General features: G+C 38.5%; 1 protein-coding gene across 2 annotated transcripts in view; it reads right to left on the bottom strand.

Annotated features, from left to right (window-relative positions):
* The window catches only part of Lnx2 (ligand of numb-protein X 2), a 76,123-nt gene extending 56,396 nt beyond the window's left edge, over positions 1-19,727 (bottom strand). Inside the window, exon 1 of one of the 2 annotated variants that reach the window (XM_048341593.1) lies at positions 19,547-19,727. The gene's annotated coding sequence lies outside the window, so the exon portion shown is untranslated. The remainder of the gene's footprint in view (positions 1-19,546) is intronic. The other variant, XM_048341595.1, reaches the window with a different exon arrangement.
* Between the last annotated feature and the right edge of the window lie 706 nt (positions 19,728-20,433).

Here is a 20,433-nt window from a genome sequence, read left to right as displayed (position 1 = left end):
ACCCCTGCACCCTCCTACTACAGGTGCCAATCGAAAACCAAGGGTTGTTTTACTTATGCTTCTGACTGGGGCTATAAAATGGGGTCGTCACCATTTCCTTTTGAGATTCAACAAACTCATTGAGCCACTTGGAATTTTGATAAACTCAGGTTTACATAAAGGAGACTTCAAGGACACCAGTGGACACCAGATGGAAGCACACACAGAGTGAGGTATGGAGGAAGAGGTGCTGACCAACCAAGCTTTCCAGGAACCTCCTGAAGATGGTCAGCTGTCTAAAAGCTTTCCCTACCTGTCCTTTGGGTTTTGATGGGAGCCTTGCTACATGGGCATGAGTAATTAAATCACACCCAAATCAACCTTCAGCCTCATTCCCTAGGAGTTGGAGGTTGGAGCTGAAAGTCCTCGTCCTCCTCCCTTTCCCTGCCAAAGACGAGCTCCTATTCTGAAGCTACCTAGTGTTTGCAGGCTACCAGGCACCTCATTAGTATACCAAAAAACATACTTTATCAGTTTGAAGATTCCAAGGAGAAATTGTGAAAGAAACTGGGAGCAAAGGCTACAGAGAGCACTGCACCTCAAAATTAAGGTTTCAGTCCGCCTCCCCATTTGTTCTAGTCTTGGTCATTAACTTCTTTGCCATTAGATCACTGAGTGAAGAACAGCCTCAAGGTCCTGTGTAGTCATCAGAAGGCAATCTGTCCTCTTGAACTCATCATTGCAAGGCCTTCTGACAAATTATGACATAATAACAAAGCTCTTATCAGATGCTAACACCTAGCTCTTGGATTTCCTAGACTCTAGAACTATAATAAATCACTTTTCAAATTAAGAGAGGGAGGGGCTTGGGAGGCTGAAGCACAGCTTCAGTGATAGAACCTTCACCTAGCTTGCAATGATACTGGTTGACCCCAGCACTTAGGAAAAAGAAAAAAAAAAAGAATCACAATAGAGGAAAGATTAAGTTCTATTATGATAATTTCAGAAAAGTTTTTTTTTTGTTTTTTTGCCAGTCCTGGGCCTTGGACTCAGGGCCTGAGCACTGTCCCTGGCTTCCCTTTGCTCAAGGCTAGCACTCTGCCACTTGAGCCACAGCGCCACTTCTGGCCGTTTTCTGTATATGTGGTGCTGGGGAATCGAACCCAGGGCCTCATGTATACGAGGCAAAGTATTTAAAAAGAGAATAGATATGCACACCATATGTTTGTGTAAGCACGAGATGGGTCTGAGAGAGAGACTGCTGTACAGACAGAGGGGAGAGATGGTCAAGAAAGGACATGATTACATCTACTTCTTAGACAAGATAGCTAGCAGTGGGGTTCAGTAAAGACAAAAAGGCTTTAGCAAAGTAGGAAGTTACTGCAATGGTCAAGACAAATGAAATGAGAGCTTGAACTGAGATCATGCCCAGAAATAGTCAATCTGAATGATTCTGACTAACATTTAGGATGGGGGTGGGGGGGGTATGAAGGGATAGAAGAAAAGGATGAAGAGGTGATAACATACTATACTGTATCCAAATAATCCAACAACAAAACCTGTAAGCAAAATTTCCTCCTAATTCTCATTAAAACATATCTATATTCCCTTTAATTCAGAGTTTCAGTCATTTAAAAGAATTTCTGATAGCTCTAGGAAGCTAAATCAGTGCATTTAACATTCCATTCTAAACTGCAACCTGTTGAGAAATAAGATCTCCTTATACTTAAATCTAAAAGGAATCGATCTGGTGAGATAATTTTAATTGGGGACATTTACTAAGTGCTCACTATGTATAAGCCAGGGTGTTAATGAGATACGGGGGAATTAATAAATGTAATCTTCATGATAACTCCAAGTTAGATATCATTCTCAGCTTCTTCCTCATTTTTCAGATAAGGAACATTAAGTTAACTGATGGAAATATAATTCCAATCAGGCAGTCTGATTCTAGAGTTAGGATATTTTAAGTATATATTATACTTAAATATTAACTATATAATGTATGGTAAATATGTACAAGTTGCAAAGCTAAAATATATAAACACATATCTGTATACATACATGTTTACATATATAAAAGTGTTTGGTAACAGCCACAGGGAAATTATTTCTCTTCTGTTAACACCAAGGAGACTAATTTCTAGAATAAAATCTACATTGCTATTTACGTAAGGTCCAAAATACTACGATAGACTTGCCGTCTCACACAAATTTCACATAGTTTTTTATTTTTGCTGTGATAAAAACAGAGCCTTTGAAATTGACATCTCTTGATAACTGCAAAATTCAAATAACTATGCTTCTTGTGTTCAGATCTGAAAATCAATTTAAAGGAACTTAAAACTAAGAAACAACTCAAATTTGAGCTGGCAATCAATCTTTCCAGAAGCTTCTTGGAAAACATTTATTTATATTTGCCATGGGACACAAAATATTTATAAGGATCTGAATGCAAGCTTCTTCTAAAGGTCTGCACAGGAATGTTTTAGTCAGGTATAAAAGGCTTTCCTCTTGTTATATTTTGCAGACTCAGACATCAAAAGGAGCCCTTATGCTTCTTCACTGGAACTACACCTCATCTAAGTGACTACTACTACCTTAAAATATAATCTCTCAAGATCTGATTCCACCTCATTTTACATTATATAGAGGAATAAATGAGTCTAACTGCCTCTACCCCTACCTACTCACATCCTCAATGCAGTCTAACCTACAGTTCACTTATGTTACAGAAAATATAATCATGTTCTAACCACAAGAAGGCCAATTAGCAATCTATAAAGAATTCATTAGGAAAGAATGAAGAGATAGTACAAAATATAACAAATGACAAGGTTGTCATCATCAGGAACTACCTTATTTTCAGCAAACTATTTTAATGGAAAGAAGAACTTCAAGAGTTGCAGTAAAAGTGAGTATTTAACAAATTTCTTCAAATATTTGCACTTTAGTCCTGCTTTATTATGATAAGGCCTTGCTATGTAGCCCTAGGCTTACCATCTTCCTTATTATAGGTATGGGTCACTACACTCAGATGTTCAAAATAGTTTTCAAGGTTCATCCACATTATAGCATATATCAAATGTTTCCATTCCTTTTTTCAAAAAAAGTTATTTTTAAAATTTTTTGCAGTGCTGGAACTTGAATCTAGGACCTCACACATGCTAGACAAGAAGCTCTACACTTTGGATTTAAAACTCAAGACATATCTATCTAAATACTTAAATGTGCAGGCTTGGGTTCAGAATGGCAGTAAGTATTTCCAAGAGAGTATACAACAATCCTGATAATCTTTTGGTTGATGTTTCCAGGGAGACAACCTAGATAAGGGAAATCTAAGAGTAAAACACAATTTATTTTTAAAAAGCACTTTATCTTGTTTCCCCTCTTGGTACATGGTATGCACGCTAAACTTAAATTAAGCCATACAAAATTCACAACTCATTCAACAAATATTTGTTGATCACATGCTGCATTCCAGGCACTTTGTACAGTTTTACTTTCAGAAACAAGTACAGGACATTAGTTAGCCAATGACACAAACAGGCAGTTAAAGTAAGGCATATCTTTAAAATTTCCAATAGCCACATTATGTTAAAGAAACAATATTAATTATATCAATGCATTTTATTTAACCCATTATTATTAATCTATATTACATCGTATTCTTTTTTTCCATACTAGGTCTCTGAAATCTAATGATTATTTTATATTTACATCACATTTCAACTGGGACTAGTCACATTTCAAATGCTTGGTAACCAGGTAGGGTACTGAACAGCACCGAAAGAGATATAAAGCATGTGTATTTGGAATAAATTAGTCCTTTTCTTCAAATAAATTAAAATCTAACCAGTGATTAGCCACTAGTGTGTATATGCTATAGAAAAATGTAAGCATAACTAAAATTAGTAAAGAAACTCTTAAGGAATACTAATAGGTACTATACTAGGTAAGCAAGTATGTACAGAATTCTTTCAGCTGCAAATGACAGAAAACCTGACTGAAACTAGCTTTAGTAAGAGAGGTGTGGCTGACTAGTAACTCTCCTAACTGCTTCTCCTAGATTGAATGCATGGGCTGAATGCTTGTACTGGCTGTCTACAGCAGTTTTAGGATGCGGAGTCATAACCTCACTCAGCTTCCACAATATTGCCAATAAAAGCCTCAGAATTACAACTTCCTGTCTCTGATGGTATGGGTCACATACCCATTATGAATGAGCCTAATCAGTGTAGCAAGGGATTTATGATTACTTAATGGTTTACTTCCAAAACAAGGCACTGATTTAACTTCCCCAGAATACAAAGATTCAAGTAGAGAAAGGACAGACCCTAAAAAAGAAAATCCAAGGGCTGGGGATATAGCCTAGTGGCAAGAGTGCCTGCCTCGGATACACGAGGCCCTAGGTTCGATTCCCCAGCACCACATATACAGAAAAACGGCCAGAAGCGGCGCTGTGGCTCAAGTGGCAGAGTGCTAGCCTTGAGCTGGAAGAAGCCAGGGACAGTGCTCAGGCCCTGAGTCCAAGGCCCAGGACTGGCCAAAAAAAAAAAAAAGAAAATCCAAGACTGTGACTAGAAGATGGTGGTCAGTACTCCCAAAATAAGTGTCTACTATTTGAACTTCTCATTCAGACAGAAATCTATATTTCCCAAGGGTTACTGTGTATTAGAAGTGTCCATTCAGAGTCGGTCATACATGTATGTCGCTGACAGACATTTAAGCATTCAGTATTACATTAGTGCATTACTTTCTTACTCCAACCTGGAAGTCTAACATTTATTGCCAATGATTTAACTATTCCCCCATAATTCTATTCATCCACTATTGCCACATTGCTAGTCATCATGCTAATTGCTTTACATGCTTTACTTGATTTATTCATTCCAACAAATCCTATAAAATAGTTACTACTGCCCTTTAACACACGAGGAAAACAAGGTTCTGAGAGGTTAAACACTAGGCTGAAAGTGACTTGAAATAGAATTCAAAACCTCGACCATCCAACTCTAAAGTTTATGTTCAGTGGTACCTAAAATTGTTTCCTTCTACTTCTTCATCATCAAGGAAATCTTTAGCATTATATAAGCAACATGTAACACAATCCCAGAAAAGTCCATTTGAAGAGTTCCTTCAGGAAAACTGTAACAACAGTCTTAAAGACAACTGTACTAACAAGCCAGAAAGATATATCTCTGAAAAATAATTTGTCAAATAAAGCTATGACCTTAGTGTAACTAACAAGCAAGATAAATTCTCAGACAGGCACAAGTTCAAATAGGAAATCAGAATAAACATCAGAGAAGCAAAGGGAAACAAAGTAGTCTATAAAATCCTTCATGAACAAACATATCAACAACAGATCCACAATTATTTTCCCAACAATTTATGAAAGTTTTCAAACACAAAGTCAAGTTCACTATCACAGCAAACATATCTTAAAGTATACTACTGACATTCTGTTATACTTGCTGTATATCTACTCATTTAGAAAAACATTTTCTGCACTTCAGCAAGTTGGCACACTTCTCTTTAACTATTACAGCACGCAGTCATTAACTGAAGTTCTGCATTTACACTTCTGGTTCAAAAAAATTCCAACCTTAAGCATACATTTACTAGATTTTAAATAAATGTACACACCTACACAACATAGATCATTATTAAGGGATGTAGAAAAGACTCATTATTCGTGCCCCTTCCCACATTGAGAGGCAACCACTTCTGTTTATTTTTTTCATTGTAGGTCAGTTTTACCCATTCTATAGTACCAACTAAATGGTAATACAGAACATGTGTACTTTTGGGTAAGTCTTCTTTCATTCAGCATGCTTTTGAAATTATGTTGTGGTATGTATCAATAGTTTTTCTTTTCATTGCTCATAAGTATCCACTGTATTTGCTCATTCTTGATGGACAACTGGATTGTTAGCAGTTGGCAACTATGAACAAAACCCTCTCTGAGCCTAAGTTTTCATTTCTCTTTGTAAGTATCTCAAAGTGAAAAGACTGAGCTACAGGTAGGTATCTGCTTAGTTTTATAAGCAATTGCAGACCTCTCCCAAAGTGGCTGTACCACTCTATTCCCAGCAAGACTGCATAAGCTCTGGTTGCTCCATATCTTTTGCCAACAGTTGATATTATCAAAAGTCCTACAAATATTATATGAACAAGAATAATTGGGTTATATAAAATTAACAACGTTTATCAAATTAACACAAATTATAAGGGCCAGTTATAGTAGACCAAACCTATAATCCTAGTTACTTGGGATATGGAGATAGATAGGAGGATCACAGTTTGAGGCAAGCCTAAGCAAAAAAGATAGTGAGACAAACTTTTTTCTTTGTCATGGGGCTTGAACTCAGGGCCTGGGCACTGTCTCTGAGCTCTTGAGCTTAATACTTAGTACTCTACCATTTTCAGCAATAGTGCCACTTCCATAAACCTTTTTCCTATTTTCCAAATCATATATTTGAAACTATACTTTCATTTATTAGATGAATAATTATGAAATAATTATGCTGTCATCTATCAGCACCGTTTCTTGGGAAACTGGTATAGATAACTACTTTCTTTTCATCTCTCAGGACTTAATACCATCAATAATTTATGACTTAATACATAATTCAGATCAATGACTGAACATCTGTTGAATAGAACACTGTCAGTTCTCTTTAAAGTTTAATTCCTGTTAATTCCTACATTGAAGGAATTTTGTTACCATTCCCAACTTAACTATCTCATATTATTAAGTTCTGGGGGAATAAGAATAAGTCTTGAGCCTGCCCTTAAAAAAAAACCAAATGTACTTTGGTACAATTAATTATATATTTTAAATTAGTTTATATAAGTAGCTATACTGTCCAAGAAATAAGAGCAAATCACTCCTGGATATATTATGACTATTTCAATACAATATGGTTATGTAATTAGTGTTATTATGGAACTCAGCATGTACCTATCCAAATTAGTAAGACTACTATCTGCTGATAACAAAAAAAATAGTACCAACAGCAACCCAGACATCTTTTCTTTGTTATTTGCTCATAATATGCCAATGAGCAGTCAGTTCCAACATAGCTACTCTTTGCTTTTCTACTACATAAATGGCCACAATAAGCAACTAATGTCACTATGACATGATTTAATTCAGTGAAAAACTGACTAGTTAATGTATTCCTTCCCACAAGAGTAGATATCCAACTCTTGTTTTAACATATATCTTACTAGTACCACTTTACAAAGCAAAACCTGTTTTCTGCACATTTTCTGAAATAGTTCTCTTAATTTAAAAAAAATGGGGCTGTGTACACAATTGTAATCCAAACACTAAGAAAGTGAAGATTTGGGTAGATTTCAATTTGAGATGAGTCTGGGCAAAAAGTTATCAAACACCTGTTTCTGCCCAGTGCTGGTGCTGAACCTAAGGCTTCCTGCATGCCAGACAAATGCTCTATCACTTGAACTATATTCCTGGCCCAAAGATAAAGGGAATTTTTTTTTTCGGCAGTATTAGGGTTTGGATTCAAGGCCTTATACTTGCCAAGCAGGTATTCTAACACTTGAACCACTAGAACAGTCTATGAACTGTTTTTTCAACTTGAGTCTCTGTCTTTGATTTCATATTCTGGGTAGCAATTGGACCCATAATAACTACAAGAGCTATGTACACATGTAGTAATGAGGAAAATGATAAGTATTTCTGTGAGCAAAAGCTTTACAAAGTGGAGGCACATTCCAAGAAGCAGAGTTAAGCAAAAGAAACAGGTTAATCGGAATGAGGGATTCTTGAAAGTCCTTTGACATGAAAAAGAGCATTATAAATTTAGATGCTGTATTTCACAAGTGAAATGCCAGCTACTTGGGATGAAGAAATTGGGAACAGTTATGGTTTGGGGTCAGCCTAGGGAAACAGTGAGCATTCATCTCAACAAATCAGTATGGCATTGTGGTACATGCTTGTGATTCTAGCTATATAGGAGAGTTTAGGTAGGAGGATCATGGTCCAGGTTGACCCTGGGCAAAAAGACAAGACCCACCAGAAAAACAGCTAAAGTGAAAAGAGGTGAGGGTGTGTTTCAAATCTATCTGTGAATATCTACTACTAAATGTTCTATCATTGGCTTATTTATGTAACATAAAAAGTAAAAAAAAATTATTTAAAAAACTATACTTCATAAAAATAAGAGAATGATAGAGAAAAATAAGATGGGAGCATATTGTGTACATATATGGAAATGTCACAGTGCAACTACCTTTGTGCAACTAATTTATGCTAATAAAAAATAAGCAACTCCAGGGCTGGGAATATGGCCTAGTGGCAAGAGTGCTTGCCTCCTACATATGAAGCTCTCGGTTCAATTCCCCAGCACCACATATATGGAAAACGGCAAGAAGGGGCGCTGTGGCTCAGGTGGCAGAGTGCTGGCCTTGAGCGGGAAGAAGCCAGGGATGGTGCTCAGGCCCTGAGTCCAAGGCCCAGGACTGGCCCCCCCTGCCCCACCCCAAGAAAAGCAACTCCATTTTTATTTATAAAAAAAATTTCAGGGCTGGGGATATAGCCTAGTGGCAAGAGTGCCTGCCTCGGATACACGAGGCCCTAGGTTCGATTCCCCAGCACCACATATACAAAAAATGGCCAGAAGCGGCGCTGTGGCTCAAGTGGCAGAGTGCTAGCCTTGAGCGGGAAGAAGCCAGGGACAGTGCTCAGGCCCTGAGTCCAAGGCCCAGGACTGGCCAAAAAAAAAAAAAAAATTCAAATAATCATTTTGTCTATAATTATATCCAGCAAAGAAAGCCGTTGCATCAAACACCTTTTTAAAAAGGTAGTATAGGGGCTAGGAATGTGGCTTAGCCTAATGTGCTTGCCTAATGAAGCCCTGGGTTCGATTCCTCAGCACCACATATACAGAAAAAGCCAGAAGTGGTGTGGTGGCTCAAGTGGTAGAGTGCTGGCCTTGAGCAAAAGGAAGTCAGGACAGTGCTCAGGCCCTGAGTTCAAGCCCCAGGACTGGCAAAAAAAAAAAAAAGTAGTATAATTTACATAAGAACAGTTAACTGTGACAAGCTAAATTTTGAAATAACTAGGAAATTAAAACTACTTTGGAGCTAGTTTAAATCAATATACAGAATGTATTTTTAAAAATCTATACAGATAGACACATTTTATGAGCAAAATATGCCTGCCAGGATATATAACATTCTAATAGTAGTCACTCTGGAGGAATCATGGAAAGCTGGAGAGTGTGAGGTGGAAGGTCTTTCTTAAGTATCTATTTACATAGCTTGACTCTTATATGGATGGGAACATATTGTGGTAGGCATAAAGGATTATATGCAAGAGGAAATAAAAGTGGAATATGAAAAGCAACTGAACTTGGTTCATACAGAAGTACATATACACATATATTAGATAATATATGTATACATATAATATGTATGTGCATATATACATATATAATATTATTAAAAAGAAAAAGAAAAAGCAACAGGCAAAAGTGGCTCACACCTGTAATTCCCAGTGATCTGAGAATCCCAGTTAGAAGCTAAAAGGAAAGTAAGTCTATAAGACTCTTATCTTCAATTAACCACCAAAAAGTCAGAAGTGGACCTGTAGTTCAAGTGCTAGAGTGGCGGCCTTGAGTGGAAAAGAGCTAAAGAACAGTGCCTAGACCCCAAGATTCAAGCCAAAGTAGTGGTGAAAGAAAGAAATAGAAGGAAAGATTTGAAGGAAGGAAGGAAGGAAGGAAGGAAGGAAGGAAGGAAGGAAGGAAGGAAGGAAGGAAGGAAGGGGGGAAAGGAAACAAAAACAAAGCAATAAGAAGCTTGAATAAAAAATAAGAACCGTTTCATGGGGCACTAAAAACATAGTATGCCCCCAAATTGTAGTTTTTCTTTATTGCTCCATCTGTGATTTAAAGATGGATAAACCACACTCCTAAATATCAAGAATCAGAGTTATCTGCAAAGTTACTTCATACTCAAAAAATGGGAGAAATGCAGCTATTACAGCATTTAAGAATGTATTTGCAAGACACACAAAGTTTATACCAATTCTATTCAAAATCATTGAGATGACACATTTCTAAGTCATTCAGTACACACCTGTAATCACACCAGTACAGATATAGACAAATTTGTGTTTTCTTAAATTTACTTCTGTCATTGCTGCTTAAGGGAAATCTACTATCACATTCTTTGTTTCTAAAAATGTACTACAACGTCAGCTGATGAGTCATGGGCTCATTCCAAATTCTTATGTACCAAAGAAAGCAGGGCACAAGTCTTACACATCAATTGTAAAGATAGTCTAATAAGCTGTTATAAATTATGTTTTTTATGAGGTGACATGAATTTTTTAAGATGTGAGAAACATCAATACAAAACTGTAAATTCCACAAGGATTGACAAAATTGTTTCCCTTTTCCCTCTCTACTTACTAGAAAGGTTTCATTTATTTTTAATACAGAATACAGGAATATAAAGTACTATTGAAATACTGACAGGTAAAAACTCGTTTGTATAAACTAAACACATACCCAGCTTCATGAAAAGCCAAACTATGTAAAAAATGATTTTCCCAGATGACTTGCTTCCCTACTTAATTTAGTTCTTACTTAATTTGCTGAGTAGGAAACCTCTGAGAAGGTATGCAAGGGAAAAATGACATTGTTGGGGCTTGGAGCTTTGGCTCAGTGGTTAGAATGCTTGCCTAGCATGTGCAAGGCCCTGGTTCAATCCCTAGTACTTCATTCTTTGTTGGTACTAATTAAGAGATTTCCTGGTGAAAAAGCAAACCAATAAGGTAAAGGAAGTCTGGAGACCAGCTGTGGGTTTCAGTCACTTAGTGTAACTTACCTAGCCTATTCAGATCTAACCATATCTTATTTTCTTCCTAACATTTGTCATTACCTGTTTCATGAATTTGCTTGTCAGTTTGTTCATAACAAATTGTACATCCTCCTTTTCCTCAATATGTAAATTCAATAACAGGGGTCCCACTTATCTTACTCATTGCTTACTAGGGCCTGGTACATTACAGGCATTCAAAATATATCCAATGGTAGAGGAAAAGATATAATGATAGACTTCACTATTGGGACTTGCACACCCATAAAACTTGTTTTCATGAACAATTATCCTTTATCTATAGTTTATAATAATAAATTTCCATCTTACCTTGCTATAAATCTATGCTTCTGTTTTATCATGCTGTATTGTGAATAAACAATTTAAGAGCTGCTTAGTAATCCTATTTACTTTCTTCCAACACCCAAACCACAGAAAAAGAAACCTTGGCACATTGTCATATTTAGAAGACCAAAATCAAAATGAAGAACTTTTAAGTGTTTTATAAGGAAACAAGTTAATCCAATAAGCCATTAAAAGAACTTGAAAGTTGACTCTGATGTTTAAGAGTATTCCATTTTACCATCTGTATTAGTTGCTTTTCGTTGCTGTAATGAAATGTCCAAGGTAGGCTACTTTTATAGAGAAAGGAGATTTATTTAGTTTGGAGTTCTGCAAATTCAAAGGCATAGCACTGGTAAGGGTCTCATGGAGAATGGCAGAAGTATACTAGAGAGAGTAACACATATCTTGAAACAGGAAGTAAAAAATGCTATTCAGAAATAAAATTGAATTTGTTATGGTAATTTGCTGTCTTCAGAACTCAACTGAAGAGACCAGCAATTTCTCCCAAAGGCTTGCTGACCAAGCTGACCCAAATGAACTAAGGACTTCCCATTAGGCCTTACCTCTTAGAGGTCCCACCATCTCTCAGTTCTACTACATTGGAGACCAAGCTTCCAATATACGAGCTCTTCAATGGTACATGCAAACCACATCAAAACACAGTACCATTATTGGGTATTCAGTAAAATGGATTCATTAAATCTTTTTTTAAAATTCAGATTAATAAAATAAATCCTGAAAGGATTCTTAATGATTTTATATTCCTTCACAGGCAGAAAGTCATTCCAATGTGTTGACAAATATAATGAACATTTCAAGAAAAAGAATAGGTCAAGAGTCTCAGAAGAATCTTGTCTATTTTTAACAAAATTGATACTAGTATCAATTAATGTATCTCACAAAAAAAACACAAAGCCTAGAATTAGAGAAATCAATGGAGTTAATAAATATTTCATATGCAAACTAATTGCTATGGATACTTTTGAAATCTATTTTGTAACACTCACAGATAGTTTTAAAAGGTACACCTTGAGAATAATAACCAAATGCATTATGTTCTTAGAAACAGGACCCAATCACATGCCCTATGCTACCTGAATTTTCCTCACTGATTTTGTTTTAGATTCTGCTAAACCTAGACTATTGACTATTTCCACACTGATATCTCACAACAAGAACAAAAACACCAGAGTAGAATATATAATGAAGCACCATTAGAGAACTGTGTCCTAGCCCAATCACAAACATTAACCCCACCCCCAAATAAAACTACAAATTTCAGAACTTTCCCTCTTATTTCTATAAGAAAATTAAGATCCATGTTCAAAGTATTTGTCTAGACCTTTACATCATATACAAAAAAAATTGACTCAAAATAGATTAAATAAGAAAAGATAGGAAGGAAGCTTCATAACAGATCTGAGAAGAATTTCTTGGATATGACCTTAAAAGGACAAGCAAAAAAATAAGACAAATGAGACTCCATAGTAAAAATTTCCTACAAATCCAAGGACACAGTTAACAGTGAAAGGCAACTTAGGAATGGAAGAAAGTATTTGCAAATCATGTATCTGTTTAATATCTAGAATACATAATGAACTCCAAAAATTCAAGAACAAATAAATGTATTTTTTAATGGGTTAAGAAATAGAAAAGGCACTTTTAATACAAAAACATAATTAGATGATACTTCATTAACCATTAAAATGGCTACCATCCCCAAACCAGAAAACAGTAAGTGTTGGTAAAGATATAGAGAAACTGAAGTATTTGTGCACTGCTCATGGGATTGTAAAATGGAAATAGTATAGGAGTTTCCCCAGAAATTAAAAAGAAATGGAACTGATATATGCCCCAACAATCCTACTTATAGGTATTACCTGTATTATATCTATATGGGATATGTGTATATTTATGTGTACACACACACACATACACACACAACATCCCCAAATGAACACTGTTTCAGAGGTATCTGCATGCTCAAGTTCATAACAGCATTATTCACAGAAGCTAAGAGGTCTGCTGCCTAAATGTCCATTGACAGATAAATGGCTAAACAAAACTATTATGTACTACATACAATGGAATTTTTACACCATAAAAGGAACAAAATCCTGTCACCACTACAACTTGGACAAACCATGTGGTCACTATGCTAAGTAAAACAAGTCAGTAACAACAACAACAAAGACAAATATGCTAGGCACTGGTAGATCATAACTGCAATCCTAAGAAGGCCTAGATACGAGGATAACATATGGAAAACAGCTGGGCAGAAAAGTCGGTGAGACTCTTATCTCCAAATAATGACCAAAGGGCTAGAAGTGGAACTGTAAGTCAAATGATAGAGAGCTAGCAGTGAACCAGAAGCTCAGGGGCAGCACCCTGGTCCTGAGCTCAAGCCCCAGTACTGCTCCTTCTAAAAAAGACAAATGCAGTATCATTCTCTTTTTCTGAGATAGCTAAAGTCAAATTTATAGAAACAGAAAGTAAAGGGTGGTTACCGAGAACTGCAGGGAGAGAACAAAAAAACTGTATATTGGGTATAGTTTCACATTTCCAAGATGAAAAAGTTTTGGGAATCTGTTTTACAAGTCTATGGAGAACTCTATACAAATGCAAATTGCAAATGGTTGAATTGTAAATCTTGTGGGTTTTTTACCATACCATAAAAGGAAAAAAATGAAGCAATGTAAAATGTTTGCTTCCATTATAGTGATAGGATTTCTTTCACTTAAATCTTGAAAACTGAGAAAAGAAACCAGGTGCTGGTGGCTCATGCTGTAATTCTAGCTACTCTGGAGGCTGAGGTCTGAGGACTGTGGTTCAAAGCCATCCCAGGAAGAAAGTACCTGAGAGTCTATTTAATCACATAGAAAAAGGCTGGAAGTAGAGCTGTGGCTCAAGTGGTAGAGCACCAGCCCTTGAGTAAAAAAAGCTCAGAGACAGTGCCCAGGCCCTAAGTTGAAGCCCAGACCTAGCACAAAAGAAAAAAAAAAGGGGGGGGGAGGGAAAGAGGGAGAAAGAAAGAAGAGAGAAAGAGAAAGAAAGAGAGAAATGATCAGAAAACAGGATATAAAAATATAAGGATATGTAAACTTCTAATGTGGAAGATTTGGGGAAAATAAAAAAGTTCCAAATAAATACAGTGGAATTGAAGATCATTGAAGTTGAAGGGCCAAAGAATTAGCAGTCAAGGTTATTAGTCACCCAGCTCTGTATGATTACCTTTCCACTCCATGTCTTTTAACTTCTCCAAGGGCAGAAACTATCTTTTGTGTTCCATACAAATCAGTGTTAATCACATGATACATGTTTAGGGATTTGGTGAATATAAATCAATTTAAAATCAACATTCAAACACATAAAATTATAGAAAAGTAACCATTAGTCATGATATTGAAAGAACATTTACGTGAAAAGCTCAAAAATTTATTTTAATAATTAGATTTGTGATAAAGAATTAATTCTGAGATTTAAATGGAGATTATCAGCCAAAATCCTGATTTGATGGGAGGAGAAATGTTTCTCAGGATTACTCTGACTCATAAAACAAAATAATATCTAATAGAGTCTTTGAAATAGTACAGCAAACTAATTTTACATAAATTGTAGTTCCTCAAAAAAAAAAAAAAAACCTTGGTTATAAACACTGCTTTGGTCCACAATTGAGCACTTTGTTATTTAAAAGAATTCTAAGGCCTGGGAGTATAACTCAAGGGGTAGAATACCTGCCCAGCAGGTATGAAGACCTGAGGAGTTCAGAACACCAGAATTCCCAAAAAAATAATTCTAAGATTATTCTTTGAATTTAATAAAGTTAAAAATTCCTTTATCTTACACTTCAAGTTAATATGCTTTCTATGGAGATGTACAATTATTGTTTGCTAATGTTACTTGCCCATTCTTTGCCTTTATTTCTCTTTCTCTTATGCATTCTTTTTTACTTTTATTTTTAGGTGCCAGTACTGAGCTTGAACTCAGAGAGCTATCACAGCTTTTTCACTCAAGGATGGTACGCTACCACTTGTGCCACAGCTCCACTTGTCTTTTTGGCTGTTAATTGGAGAGAAGAGTCTTAACAGACTTTCTTGCGTGACTTGGCTTTGAACTGCCATCCTCAGATCTCAGCCTCCTAAGTAGTTTAGGAATACAGGTGCAAGTCACCAGCTCCTAGCTTCCTGTGCATTCCAATTTTGAGAAGAAAATGAATTTCACTCCTTTAATGTCTGCACTGAAAGACTGCCAGAATAATAGTCCAAAATCTCCAGACTTAGGAAAAGAGATTAAACTATGCTTAAACCCTATCTGTTCATATCTCTGTCTTAGCTTTCCAGTTATCCTTACCAAGACTTCAGAGACTCTGCCGGAGTTCTGCTAATAACCTAGAGAGGACACATTTATAGTGCGGCTGCTGTCAGTTTTATCTATGAACAAAGATATATTCCTATATAAGTCTGTTCCTCTGTACCACACCCTACAACTATGGCAGTAAAATGTGAAAATGGGGAGGGATGGAATTATGCAAATAATCATGACATCTGGCACTGAAACTGTTGAATCATTAATAGCCAACAATTCTGTTATAGGTTCTGTATCTTATAAGTAAACTTCCTCACTGGGTCAATTCTCTTTTTTCCCTCCAACCAATGATTATTCTAAAGATTTGGCCCATATAAGGCCAAAACAGATCAAAGCCAATGAATCCAAATCACTCATTTTTTTGTATCTTAATATTTATTTCTCTAAGTTCCTGAAGATTCTGCAGTGAGCAAAACAGATAGGATCTCTGCTATGGAAAGCATATATCCTAAAAGATAGAAAATATGACATCTGCTTCTTTGAATTCACTAACTGGGATGGGGATTTAGCATGGTGATACAGCACCTGATAAACAGGCACCAAGGTTCTAGGTTCCAGGGTTCTACTCCCAACAACACACATACAATCACATAAACAGGACAATTTATTACTATAATGTCTATCAGGAGCAGGACAATTTATTATTGATATATGTTTTATATCATGGGCATTTGATTTTCTAAAACTCCTTCTAAATAAGTTCTCATTAGTCTCATGATCCTTTTTCCCACTGAACCCAACCAACCAAAACTTATATATAACACAGATTTTTTTAACTGCTTTCTACTTTCTGAGAAAAATAAACACATGACAGGAAAGCTAAAGGAAATCTGTTTCACAAAACTCCCAGGTCCTCTAATCGGATCCCTGTAGTTCAGTGGAAGTTGTCTACAACTACAATTCTAGACCCAAGAGGTACACATATTTTTTTTCAGCCTGCATTGCTTCCTAAAGCTAACCTGTGAAATGATACTCTGGAAAGTCTAATTTCTAGAAATAGTGCTGGACTTGGATATAGAAAGATGGCTTTAGAAATGGGAAAAAAGTAAATGGTTTTACATAACAAGATATATTTTTAGACTGGGGAGTAGGCATAGGAAGCAATCAGAAAGAGTGGGAGAAGCCAATCTGGCCAATCCTTTGATAGTGGCCAGCCAGACTCTTGACATTGCACCACTATAAACCCCACCTCTCCTTCTTTCATAGTTTCCCCTTCCCCCAATTTTTCCATACAGTTTACAATACTTCTATGAACAAAGACTATGTCAACTCTTTTTTAGAGTCTATTGTTTTCTAGATCTTAAATCAGTCCAACAACTGCATCACAGACATCTCAACTGTTCATGCAGCACTTCACTGTATTGGTCCCAAACTGAATTTATCTTCCTTTACTCTGCCTCTAACGTCAGTTGTTTTTAACTATTTCTCACAGTCAGTTGTTTTTAACTATTTCTCACAGCCTCCAACATTCCATTAGCTCACTAATATCATCACCACGAAAGGAACAACTAATATTTATAGAGCACTTGTGACATACCAAGTACTGTGCCAAAGGCATTACATGCGTAATTTCACCTGATCCTTAAACCCTACTAAACAGGTACTATGACTATTTCCTAAATGTTAGGGATTCATGAATCCAGTGATGATAGTCATTCTAAGGGTAAATGAAAGAATTAGAATTTAACCTATTCTGAGTCCACAGCCAACTTAACTAGTATACACCTATGCCCCAAGTCAAAACACCTAGGGATGATCCCTCTTGTTAATCCTTTCTAGTCATTTACCAAGTTCAGCTTCCCAGTCATAACCTCCTAAATGCCTCATCATCTCTCTTCTCACTGCCTTCACACAGGACAGTAGCAATGTGTGTATATATATATATATATGTGTGTATATATATATATACACACACATATATATGGCATTATTCTAAATAAGATACATACTTTTTTTAAGTCTCTAAACCTTACAAGATGAAAGAACCTAAAGAGAAAAGAGGTTGCCAATGAAAGACAAAGCCTGTTCAAAGCCAGATAACCTAAATAAGAGATCCTGAAGCACTTCCCCCTACCTGAGACAGCCATCAACTTTGTCTCCCTACCTCTGTTCTGGAACCGTCATCCAGACTGCTGGAGATCTTTCTGGAATGCAGATGTTATCGTGACATTCTCCTGCTTAAAATTGGCAGCTGTGTCACTTTGACTGGCTCAAGTCCAAATGTCTATACAAAATATTTCATTTTTCTTCTCAAGACAGTTCAATAAATATCTGAACACCCACCAAAGGCAAGGCAAAATGCCTTGTGCTCTGAAATGGGTAACACTAGTCCCTGACTTTCAGCCCAGTCACTGAGTGCCAGACAAGCCAGATGTACATCTCACAATATCCTAAAGACCTATGGATATAGAATGTACCTGGCAAAATTCCACACCAATCTATGTGAGATATTCTCTAACAAAGCCCAGGCAGAAAAATAATCTTTCATGTTCCCACAGTTCAAACTACTTTTAAAGGTAATTGGTGGAATCAGCTTCCATAAGGGACTCTGAGCAACTGGGGGCAAAAAGTGACCCTGGCATGCAGGAGGCACTTTATGAGTGGCTGAATAGTTAATGAAGCCATTATAAATCTGGTAAGAAGAACTAGACACAGAATTAGAACGTTAATATGAAAGTTGGCTGACACACAAGTAATGTTATTCTACTGTGGTTCCAGTGTGGCCTTCATTTTACTCCTATGGGAAAACTCACATGTGGGATTTGGGACAGGCTAAAAAGGCAAAAAATGTTATTCCTGGCTCAACAAAGTTTTGACAAGCCAAACAGAACACTAGATCCCCACTTCCTCATTTCCTTCTTAACCAGCCAAAATCCTTTCTCTAAATGTGTAAGGGAGAAGGGAACCAAATCTATCAAAGTAAAAAATTAAACTGATCTTCTTAGATCTAACTTTATCAGCGCTGTGTCACAGTACACACAAGAGAAAAATCAAAATCTGTCCTGGGAAGAAGGCCAATTTCCAAGTAAGAACTGCTGCTACAAGAATGTGAAAATTTTAAAGCGAAGGCAGTTCCAATAAACTAGAGCTCACAACTGTTTCCTCCAACTGCACTACGATGGGTTCCACTAGGTTCTGTTTCTCAGACTTTTCTCTGATTTTTTTTTTTTTTAAGTAAAAGCTGTATAGTCAAGGCCATGCCCGGGTGTACTTTGGATCCTGGCAGAGAACAAAAGTCTAGATCCAGAATCTTAAACGTAAGCTGAAGCACTTAAAAAAAAAAAGTCTTACGTCTCACACACACACGTCCTTATCTAAAACGCGTGGCATAAAGCTTTGAAAAGCACTGATGAGTTTCCTGAGTGGTGCTTTGTGTGCAAATGCTTCCAAATCAAGATCTATACGTTGAAATCACTCTGGGTAAGATGTAACCATCTCTCACCCACTCCCTTCCAGCCTGAGAAAAAAGAATTCTCCGGCAACAGGCTGGGGCGATCAGAATGTCTTCCCATCCCTTCCAAAGAGAACAAAATCAAACCTGAAGGCACTAGTGTCACTCATTCCCAATTACACACATACATATGCGAAATTTAAATAAAGCGAACACACACTCATCCCACCCCTCCTCTTCCTTAGAATCAAAGGACGTAAAGATCTGCAACCCAGCGTCCGGAACCACTAATACTAACAGCCAGGCCCCCCCACCCCACCCCACCCCACCCCACCCCACCCCGTCCGCCTTCCACGCGCCGACCCGCGGCGGGCACCGGGCGCCGGGCAGCGCCTCTCTCAGCCCGGCACCGGGTCCACGCGGGCCCCCTCAGCCCGGGAAAGCGAGGCGAGCCGCAGAGGTCGGCGACTCCGGGCGGGCAGCGGCGCCACTCCGGCCGCCTCCCCGGGGCGCGGCGCTGCCCCACACCCCGCCGCCGCCCGCACCTGAGGCGGCTGCCCGCAGCCGGCGAGAGGGCACCGCGCGAAGCGGACGGGCAAAGTTACTCACTGGGAAAACGCGGCTGCCCGGGGCGCGCACCGCTCACGGTACCTCAGCACAGTGCCAGCTCCCGCTCTCTGGGACCCGCGGAGGGAGAGCCGAGAACCAGCCCAGAGGCTCCGCTCAGCCGGGACTCGGCGCCGCCGCCGCGGATTTCCTGGCAAGAAGCAAACTCTGGCCAAGACTTCACTTCTCAACCGCCCCTGCTGCCTTCCCGGGGGCGAGCGCCGGAGCCAAGCGGCCCAACCCGACACGCACCTGGACCAATAGACAGCGGGGGAGGGCGGGACAGAGGCGGCTTCACCTATCCGAGAGATCAGGGGGCGGGCCGTCACTCCCGAGTTAGACTGAGCCTACTCCGCCCCTCGCCGCTGCCCTCCCCCACCGCTCTGGGCTGTCCCCGCCGCTCGCCTGATTCCTTGGCTGAGGAAGCTCCTGAAGTGTCTACGCACAGCCGCCACCGCCGCGGGGAGGGTGGAACAGCTGTGTGGAGGGGGGTGAGGGTGGGGGTGGGGGAGAGACAGCTACTAGAGTCTGGGGTAGAGTCGGGAAGAACAGGTGGCGTTGGAAAGCAGAAACGTAGGTGTGTGGGGCGAGATGACAGCTGGGGTGGGACCGGGACGGGCTGGCCGGGGTCAAGAAGGGCGGGGAAGGAAGATAGGCCGATCGCCGAAGCTGAGCACCTGGGGGAACGGGAGAGAGGAGGTCCTGCGGAAGGAGTCGCCGAGTGAGGCGGGTAGTGAAAGGTGGCGAGGCGGGGGCACCTGCAGGGAAAGGTGAGGAGGAGGTCCCCCAAAGCTGCTCTTTGGCCCAGTAAAGATGTACAACCGCAGGAAACCCAGTGAAATAAATACCACCCGAAAACATAGCATTGTTATTTAATCCATCTTTTCGCA

The sequence above is a fragment of the Perognathus longimembris genome, chromosome 3 (genome assembly GCF_023159225.1).
Source record: "Perognathus longimembris pacificus isolate PPM17 chromosome 3, ASM2315922v1, whole genome shotgun sequence".
Taxonomy (NCBI): domain Eukaryota; kingdom Metazoa; phylum Chordata; class Mammalia; order Rodentia; family Heteromyidae; genus Perognathus; species Perognathus longimembris.
Note: the sequence above shows the minus strand (reverse complement) of the source record. Positions and strands in the feature narration are given on the sequence as shown.